The sequence below is a fragment of the Gorilla gorilla genome, chromosome 3 (assembly GCF_029281585.2).
Source record: "Gorilla gorilla gorilla isolate KB3781 chromosome 3, NHGRI_mGorGor1-v2.1_pri, whole genome shotgun sequence".
Taxonomy (NCBI): domain Eukaryota; kingdom Metazoa; phylum Chordata; class Mammalia; order Primates; family Hominidae; genus Gorilla; species Gorilla gorilla.
The window spans coordinates 147709455-147719828 of NC_073227.2; the positions used below are offsets into that span (position 1 = coordinate 147709455).

Sequence of the window (10374 nt, forward strand, 5' to 3'; positions counted from 1 at the left end):
CTTCTTCAACAGTCATTTGTGCCAGGACTGTTTGAGGTACTGAGGATAAAAGATGCTCGAAAGAAGACACAATTATAGTTGGAAGGACTCAAATCAGCACACTAATAAATTTATAACTACAAACAAACTAAAAGTCTAAAGGAAACACTATTGTATAAGGGCCTATAACACAAAGGAACCCGATCTAGACTTACACTGAGAAGGTAATTACTGATTTAGGGTCAGTTGGTAAAAGAAAGGGAAGAACATTCCAGTCAGAAACAGCAGCATATGCAAGTCCCTATAGCCAGAAGGTGACAGGTGTGGCTGAAGCCCAGGAGCTGGGAAAGTGCCAGGAGATGAAGAAAGGGAGGTAAGTAGAGCAAGACTAAAAACTCTGAGTCATGGGAAACCACTGAAAGGCTTTAAGTAGAAAAGTAACACAATCTAGTTTAAATTTTAAAAGATAATTCTGGCTGCATTGAGGAGAAGGATTTGGTTAGCAGCCCAAGTGGATGTGTAGAGACCAGATAGGAAACTGAACAGGTGAAACACTGGCACCATGTCTGTGGAAATGGAGAGAAATTGGCAGATTTGTGTAGGGGTGGGTTGCCCCTACACACCTGTGGGTCTTTCTCGTAAGGTGGAACGAGAGACTTAGGAAAGAAAAAGACACAGAGACAAAGTATAGAGAAAGAAATAAGGGGACCCGGGGGACCAGCGTTCAGCATATGGAGGATCCCGCCAGCCTCTGAGTTCCCTTAGTATTTATTGATCATTCCTGGGTGCTTAAAGAAAAGGGGGTTGTGTCAGGGTCACAAGACAATAGTGGGGAGAGGGTCAGCAGACAAACACGTGAACAAAGGTCTTTGCATCATAGACAATGTAAAGGATTAAGTGCTGTGCTTTTAGATATGCATACACATAAACATCTCAATGCTTTACAAAGCAGTATTGCTGCCCGCAGGTCCCACCTCCAGCCCTAAGGCGGTTTTTCCCTATCTCAGTAGATGGAGCATACAATCGGGTTTTATACCGAGACATTCCATTGCCCAGGGACAGGCAGGAGACAGATGCCTTCCTCTTGTCTCAACTGCAAGAGGCATGCCTTCCTCTTATACTAATCCTCCTCAGCACAGACCCTTTACGGGTGTCGGGCTGGGGGACGGTCAGGTCTTTCCCTTCCCACGAGGCCATATTTCAGACTATCACATGGGGAGAAACCTTGGACAATACCTGGCTTTCCTAGGCAGAGGTCCCTGCGGCCTTCCGCAGTTTTTGTGTCCCTGGGTACTTGAGATTAGGGAGTGGTGATGACTCTTAAGGAGCATGCTGCCTTCAAGCATCTGTTTAACAAAGCACATCTTGCACCGCCCTTAATCCATTTAACTCTGAGTTGACACAGCACATGTTTCAGAGAGCAGGGGGTTGGGGGTAAGGTTATAGATTAACAGAATCTCAAGGCAGAGGAATTTTTCTTAGTACAGAACAAAATGGAGTCTCCTATGTCTACTTCTTTCTATACAGACACAGCAACAATTTGATCTCTCTTGCTTTTCCCCACATTTCCCCCTTTTCTTTTCGACAAGACCGCCATCGTCATCATGGCCCGTTCTCGATGGTCACTGTCTCTTCGGAGCTGTTGGGTACACCTGCAGACTAACAACAGACAAAACAGGCACACAAGGATTAATATGAGATTTATAATCGTAGTACTTCCGATGGTCTTAACCCAAGTGACAGGGTTAAGATTTGCGAGGCCATCAGCAACTCCTGCAATTGCCTCAGTTCCTGGCACCAGATTTAAATGGGCTTTTGATGCTTCAAAAATTTGTTCTTTTAATTTGGAAATGTCTAAAGTGAGATTATCTTCTCTTCCCTGTAGATGGCGTCTAACCATGTCCCAGTGATGCTCAGACTCATTATAAATTTGGGGTGTAATGCAAAAGTCTGACGTATTCCAGTCACACTGTAACTGGAAACGATGTTCTAAGCTCATGAGTCTGTCTCCCATCCAAATGACAGTTTGTCTAAGATCATTAATTTGATTTGCCAATTTTTGATCAATACTAGATTGCGAATTCCACAATCTTGTAGAATTTTTTTGCCAATCATTAACAAAGTTTACCGACTGAACAGAAGAGTGCAATGCAACTCCTGCTACAGCAGCCGTAGCTGTGACTGCAATTAATCCCATAATCACTGCAATTAAAGTAAAAATGAATCTTTTGGATCTATTTAAAACACCTTTTAATACTTCAGTCAAAATATGGACGGATGGCGAGGCCTCCCAAGGTCGATCCATGGACACAGGGATCCACACGCCCTCTCTTGCTCTCACCAGCAGAATACGGTGTTGCCAATTAAAAGTTGAATCAATGCAAGTAAACAATCTACAATTTTCACAGGTTATAGTCTGGGAGTCTGGTTTAATAACTATATTTCCTACAACTAGCATATAAGGGGGCTTTACGCAACTTTGTAAAGGAACTGTTAGACTGGAATTTAGGTCGATAGTATAAAATGGCTTACGATCTCTTGTTTCTAAAGTTTGATTTCCAGACCAAATTCTAATGTGGTGTGAGGCCACAGTAAGCCTCCATAATTCTGGATGTTCAGGACCAGAAACAGGACTTATTATTTTTGGTCTTGGGGTAGAGATTCCTTTTTCTCCCCATTCCCAAGGGTAGAAGGACTGTAATTTTTTATACTTATGTTTGTCTAAACTTTCTGTTAAGTCACTATCAACAGCTGGACTCACTTGTGCACTTGGACACGACTGAGTTTGTCCTGAGCAATTGTGGTAGAATTGACCTCGAGGTGCCCAATCTATAATAGTTCCGAATTCATTGTTTTGTAATATCACCGCACTATTGGCCACACATTCTTCCCAAACTAAAACTTCTGTATTTTTTGATTCTTTGGGAATTTCCTTGGGGCAAGGTTTCCCTTTAGGTCTAAATTTTAATGATCTTTGATAAGAAAAGTCTTGTAAATAATTTACCCGTGGCCTGAGTGACATCCCGCTTACCATGTGATAAGTGAATCTACTGATGGGACTGACAGTAGGTACTTCTACCAACCAATTTTGGACTGCAGGCATTAAACATCCTGGTGCTCTCCCTAGGCAAATAGGAGGATAACGATACCCAATGGAAATATTTATCATCATCCCTTCTTCCTCAGGTTTGGCAGGGCAGCAATCATCTGTGGGGCCAGGTACCCATACACTATCATTAACATATACTTCTATAGGATTATCCATCCATGTGACTGGTGTTACCATCTCCGTGGAGGCGCTTTTCTTTGCATCTCTGATGGGTTCATTGTAGAACTTCAAATGTCTAGTGGGTATCCAAACAGGAAGCTGATTTTCTCCTGGTGAAACACAAGCAAAACCTCTCCCCCACGTTATCACCTTCCCTATTTCCCATGTCTTATTTTTATTATCTTTCCACCAAATTAGTTTTCCTTCATGTGGGCTGTTCTTTTTACCAGTAAGATGTTGTTCTGCAGAAGTAGTAGTCTGATTTCTATAAATGTTTAAAAAATTTAAAGTATAGAGTGCTAGATTAAGTTGCATCTGAGGAGTGGTACACTCCTTACTGTCTCCCCCTTCTTTTTGTTTAACTAATTGAGTTTTGAGTGTTCTATTAGTTCTTTTAACTATGGCCTGTCCTTGGGAATTATAAGGAATTTCTGTTGTGTGTGAAATTTTCCACTGACTTAAGAACTTTTGGAAAGCTTTACTACAATATCCTGGTCCATTGTCAGTTTTGATTTTTTCTGGAACTCCCATTACAGCAAAACAAGACAATAAATGTTTTTTAACATGGGAAGTACTTTCTCCTGTTTGGCAAGTTGCCCATATGAAATGTGAATAAGTATCAACTGTTACATGAACATATGATAATCTTCCAAATGAAGGTACATGCGTGACATCCATTTGCCATAATGCATTAGGACACAAACCTCTGGGATTAACTCCTGCCTCTTGAGTGGGCAGGTGTAAGACTTGACACTGGGTGCAATGTTGTACAATATCTTTTGCCTGTTTCCATGTGACATCAAATTTGTTTTTTAATCCTGCTGCATTTACATGAGTCAAAGCATGAAGTTCTTTTGCTTTTATGAATGCAGATGATACCAGTAAGTCAGCTTGTTCATTTGCTTTAGTCAAAGGCCCTGGTAAATTAGTGTGTGCTCGAATATGAGTAATATAAAATGGGAAATTTCTTTTTCTTACAGTTTGTTGTAATAAATTGAATAGCTGGTTTAACTGATCATCCATGCTATATTTAATTAGAGCTGTCTCAACATCCTTTGTAGCCTGTACTACATATGCAGAATCTGATATAATATTGATAGGTTGGTCAAAATCTTGTAACACTGTAATGACTGCAACCAACTCTGCTCTTTGAGCCGATTGATATGGAGTTTTGATTACTCGTTCTTTCGGCCCTGTATAAGCCGCTTTTCCATTGCTGGAACCATCAGTAAATACTGTTAGAGCATTTTCTAAAGGTTCACGTCTGGTAATTTTAGGTAGAATCCAAGTGGTCAATTTTAAGAACTGGAAGATTTTCGTTTTTGGGTAATGATTATCAATAATTCCCACAAAATTAGCAAGACCAATCTGCCATGCACCAGAATTGATAAAGGCTTGTCTAACTTGTTCCTTGGTTAAAGGGACAACTATTTTGTCTGGGTCATTTCCACATAATTTTATTATTCGTAATCTTGTCTGACCGATTAATGTAGCCATTTGATCCAAGTACAATGTAAAAGTCTTAACTGTACTGTGAGGAAGGAATGACCACTCCACAAGATCAGTATTTTGAATAATGATGCCTGTTGGAGAATGTGCAGTGGCAAAAATCAAAAGTTGGAGTGGAGCTAAAGGATCTATTCTATTTATTTGCGCTGACTGAATTTTTTCTTCCACTAATTTAATTTCTTTTGTTGCCTCTGGGGTTAACATTCTTTTACTATTTAAGTCTGAGTCTCCTCTTAAGATAGAGAACAAATTTGACATGGCATAAGTAGGAATGCCTAGAGTTGGCCGAATCCAATTAATATCTCCCAGCAATTTTTGAAAATCATTTAGTGTTTTTAATGTGTCTTTTCTTATTTCTATTTTTTGTGGCTTAATTTTTCTATTTTCTATCTGCATCCCTAAATAATGAAAAGGAGTAGAGGTTTGGATCTTATCAGATGCTATTGCCAGTCCTGCGTTGGCAACCTCTGCTTGCAGAAATGTATAACAGTCAATTAATTTATCTTTCGTTTCTGCAGCACATAAAATATCATCAATATAATGAATAATATAACAGTCTGAAAACTTGTCTCTAACTGGTTGAAGAGCTCGACCTACAAAATTCTGACAAATAGTTGGACTATTAAGCATTCCCTGAGGTAGCACTTTCCACTGAAACCTGGTGGCTGGTTCTTTATTATTTATGGCTGGTATAGTAAAGGCAAATTTTTCGCAATCCTGCTCCGCCAGAGGGATGGTAAAAAAGCAATCCTTTAGATCGATTATAATTAAAGGCCAGTCTTTTGGGATCATGGCCGGAGAGGGCAACCCAGGTTGGAGAGGACCCATGGGTTGAATTATGGCATTTACGGCCCTTAAGTCAGTTAACATACGCCATTTGCCTGATTTCTTCTGAATTACAAACACAGGAGAATTCCAAGGCGAGAATGAAGGCTCAATATGACCCTTTTCTAACTGTTCATTTGCTAATAAATGTAAAGCCTCCAGTTTTTGTTTTGGTAGCGGCCACTGATTTACCCACACCGGTTTTTCTGTTTTCCAAGTTAATGGTATGGGTTTAGGAGGCTCTACAGTGGCCGCCCCTAAAAAGGATACCCTATTCCTTCTCTTTCTTGATTTATTTTAGCCTCAACTGGAACTTTAATGCCGTCTTCATTTTTTCCTAGTCCCTTTCCTGGTATATATCCCATCTTGGACATGATTTTTTGACTCGTGGGGCTATATAATGGAGCGGGCATGGTGATTTCCGCACCCCATTGTTGTAATAAATCTCGACCCCACAGATTAAGAGGAATTGAAGTAATCATTGGCTGAACAGTACTTTCTTGATTATCTGGCCCTAAGCAATGTAAAATCTCAGTACTTTGATACACTTCTGAGGCTGTGCCTATGCCGACAAGTCCTGTAACAGCCTTTTGTTTAGGCCAATTTTTTGGCCACTGATTTAAAGCAATGATAGAGACATCTGCTCCAGTGTCTACCAACCCTTCAAACTGTTTTCCTTGAATAATGGCCTTACACACAGGTCTGTTCTCTGAGACCTGACTTGCCCAATATGCAGCTTTTTCTGTCGGATCAGTGCTTCCAAACCCTCCTATTCTTTTTATTTCACTATTTCCACCCTTAATATATGGCAGGAGCAATAATTGAGCAATCCTGTCTCCTGGACTGGCACTCCAAGGAATTGAAGAGCTAATAACCAATTGAATTTCGCCTTTATAGTCTGAATCAACCACGCCAGTATGAATTTGAACTCCTTTTAGATTTAGACTTGATCTTCCTAAGATTAGTCCTACAGTCCCCTCAGGCAGGGGGCCATATACCCCTGTGGGGATTTTTTGTGGGGGCTCCCCTGGAAGCAGAGACACTGCTTGTAGAGTACATAAATCTACTGCTGCACTGCCGCTTGTGGCGGGGGACAATTGTTGTATTGTGGTAACTGGCTTATTCCCTGAAACACTTGGGACAGTGGGGGTTGTTGTCCCTGAAAACCCTGAGGAACAAATGGCTGAATTGGGAATGCCCCAGTTTGTTGTGGGGCCTGAGGCTGGCCCCTTTGCTCGTTTCCCGACAATGGTTGCCCATTTTTATTAAATTTAGAACGACATTGACTAGCCCAATGTTTTCCTTTTTTACATCTGGGACATAAGTCAGGTGGCTCTCTACCTGTTGGAGTTGCTTGAATAGTTATATTCTGTTTATTTAAGACTGGGCAATTCTTTTTTAAGTGACCAATTTGGCCACAATTATAACATTTTCCTCCAAATGTTCTAACTTGTCCTCCTAAAACAACTCCTGTTATTGCTTGAGCCATAAGCATAGCTTTATGCATAGCTCCTCCGATTCCATCACAGGCTTTTACATATTCTGAGATTACATCTGATCCTGCAGGAACCTTTCCTTTTAATGGCTTAATGGCTGATTGACACTCAGGATTGGCGTTTTCATATGCCATCAACTCCACTATGACCTTACGGGCTTTTTCATCGGCAATTGACTTTTGAGCAACATCTTGGAGCCTTGCCACAAAATCAGGGTAGGGCTCTTTTGAACCTTGTCTTACTGTATTAAATGAGGGGCAGGCGCTTCCTGGGTCTTGGATTTTTTCCCAGGCTCTAAGGCAGATAGCTCTAACTTGCTCAATGGCCTCATTTTGCATTAATGCTTGTCGACTAATAGTACTCCAATTTTGACCTATTCCTAATAGTTGATCTGCATCTATGTTAACTGGAGGATTGGCAGCCCTATTTCTTCGGACCTGTTCTTGTACCCCATCAATCCACCAAGTCTTAAATTGTAAAAATTGAGAGGGTGAGAGAGACGATTTTGCCAGAATCTCCCAATCATAAGGAATGAGTCTATGTCCATGAGCAATGGAATCTAATAATGTCCTCATATAAGGGGAGTTGGGTCCATACTGTTTTACTCCCTCTTTCATATCTTTTAGCATTTTTATCGAAAAAGACTTGTATCTGGCCTCAACTGTGAGAGGCTCTCCCTCTTGGGCTCCTTCTCCAGGTGGCATCGGTTCTAACGTTACTGGGAATTGCCACGCCTCAGTATCTCCTTCCTTTCTTGATTTATCAATAATTTCATGTAATTCACTACCCTGTCTACTAGGTGGTGCCGTAGGATCAAGTCTCCTAGTGGGCGGCTGAGGGTACGGCACCCTGCCCTGTGGTGCTGGGGGCATTCCTGGATATCCATACTGACTTTCTGGGGGTGGCCGATACTGAAGTTCAGCCGGCGGCCAGTATTGATAAGCTACTGGCGGTTGGGTCTTATTTTCTTTAACCTGCGTTTGAGGTTGTAATCTTACAGGCACCTGACCTGCTGGAAGAGGACTTGGCCCTCGTGGTTTAGACTCTGATGGCCCCACTAATTCTGGACCTTTTCCTTCTAATTTTAACGTTTCAGGATATATCACCTCCTGTAATTGATTATAGTCAACATTTTGCGTTGACTGAGCCATTACCGGCTCTGCTACATATTCGCAATGTAAACCTTCCCTTTCTTTCTGGGATTTTTTCCTTGTCTTTTCATTACAATCTATTAAACAGCTTCCAGGGGCGTCAGAAACTGAAACGCTATCTTCTTCTGTTTGAAATGGTTCTAAAGCTGCTTTAATAATGGCCCAATCATTCCATACTGTAAGTGGAATGATATTACCCTTCTTACATGCTTGTTTTAGTTCCTTACCAATTCTTTTCCAGTCTTTTAGATCTAAAGTTCCTTGTTCTGGAAACCATGGGCAAAATTGTTCTATTATTTGAAATAGCTTGATTAGATTTTTTGTAGATACTTTAACTCCCCCTCTTTTTAAAAGAATTTTAATAAAGCTGAGATAAGAGGCATATTTACTTTTAATTTTACTTTTAGTTTGCCCCATTATCACCCTAGCTTCTTCCGAGCGCACAAGCTTACCGTACGGCTGACTGTAGATGTACTCGGGATCTCTCGTCGACTTGTCCTCAATGACCACGCTCGAGCGTACCTTCACCCTAGAGAAAAGCCCCACGTTGGGCGCCAGATGTAGGGGTGGGTTGCCCCTACACACCTGTGGGTCTTTCTCGTAAGGTGGAACGAGAGACTTAGGAAAGAAAAAGACACAGAGACAAAGTATAGAGAAAGAAATAAGGGGACCCGGGGGACCAGCTTTCAGCATATGGAGGATCCCGCCAGCCTCTGAGTTCCCTTAGTATTTATTGATCATTCCTGGGTGCTTAAAGAAAAGGGGGTTGTGTCAGGGTCACAAGACAATAGTGGGGAGAGGGTCAGCAGACAAACACGTGAACAAAGGTCTTTGCATCATAGACAATGTAAAGGATTAAGTGCTGTGCTTTTAGATATGCATACACATAAACATCTCAATGCTTTACAAAGCAGTATTGCTGCCCGCAGGTCCCACCTCCAGCCCTAAGGCGGTTTTTCCCTATCTCAGTAGATGGAGCATACAATCGGGTTTTATACCGAGACATTCCATTGCCCAGGGACAGGCAGGAGACAGATGCCTTCCTCTTGTCTCAACCGCAAGAGGCATGCCTTCCTCTTATACTAATCCTCCTCAGCACAGACCCTTTACGGGTGTCGGGCTGGGGGACGGTCAGGTCTTTCCCTTCCCACGAGGCCATATTTCAGACTATCACATGGGGAGAAACCTTGGACAATACCTGGCTTTCCTAGGCAGAGGTCCCTGCGGCCTTCCGCAGTTTTTGTGTCCCTGGGTACTTGAGATTAGGGAGTGGTGATGACTCTTAAGGAGCATGCTGCCTTCAAGCATCTGTTTAACAAAGCACATCTTGCACCGCCCTTAATCCATTTAACTCTGAGTTGACACAGCACATGTTTCAGAGAGCAGGGGGTTGGGGGTAAGGTTATAGATTAACAGAATCTCAAGGCAGAGGAATTTTTCTTAGTACAGAACAAAATGGAGTCTCCTATGTCTACTTCTTTCTATACAGACACAGCAACAATTTGATCTCTCTTGCTTTTCCCCACAGATTTGAGAGATAGTAAGGAGATGAACAGAATTTGGATTTAATCAACTGGATTGAACATGGGAAGTTAAAGAGAAGGATTGCCAGGAGCAATGGGTGTCTGGTTTGTAAAATTAAATGGATGTGTAACTGGATTCTATGAAGCAAGAGCACAAACGGAGGACAGATTTGTGAGGGGAGAACATGATGGAATTGAAATGGAAATATCAAGTGAGAAGCTGGATACTCAAACCTGAAATGTAAAAGAGAGATCTGGACTGAAAATAAAAATTTGCAAGTCATAAAATAAAAGGGCAATTGAAACTGTGAGAGTGAATGACATCTTGTAAGGAGAAAATATCACATGAGAAAAGAAAAAAGAGACAGACAGAGAATAAAAGAGGAAAGAAAAGGAGGAGAGGGAAGAGGCGAGAGGAGACTAGGATTGAACCTGAAGGTACTCCCATATGTAAGGGTTGCAAAGAAGACAGAGAAGGAGTGGTCAGAGAGGTAGAAGAGAAACCGGGAAAGAGGTAGATTTCTAAGAATTAATAGGTATATAGATTTAAGTGAGAAAACTTTTGAACATTACATAAAACCAGATTTTATTACTATAAAAAATTCAAATGATATACATAGACA

The 10374-nt window shown here is 41.4% G+C and overlaps 1 pseudogene; it reads right to left on the reverse strand.

Moving 5' to 3' along the window:
- Nucleotides 1-5705: 5705 nt before the first annotated feature.
- Nucleotides 5706-9567, reverse strand: LOC129531837 (endogenous retrovirus group K member 8 Gag polyprotein-like; annotated as a pseudogene).
- Nucleotides 9568-10374: the final 807 nt, after the last annotated feature.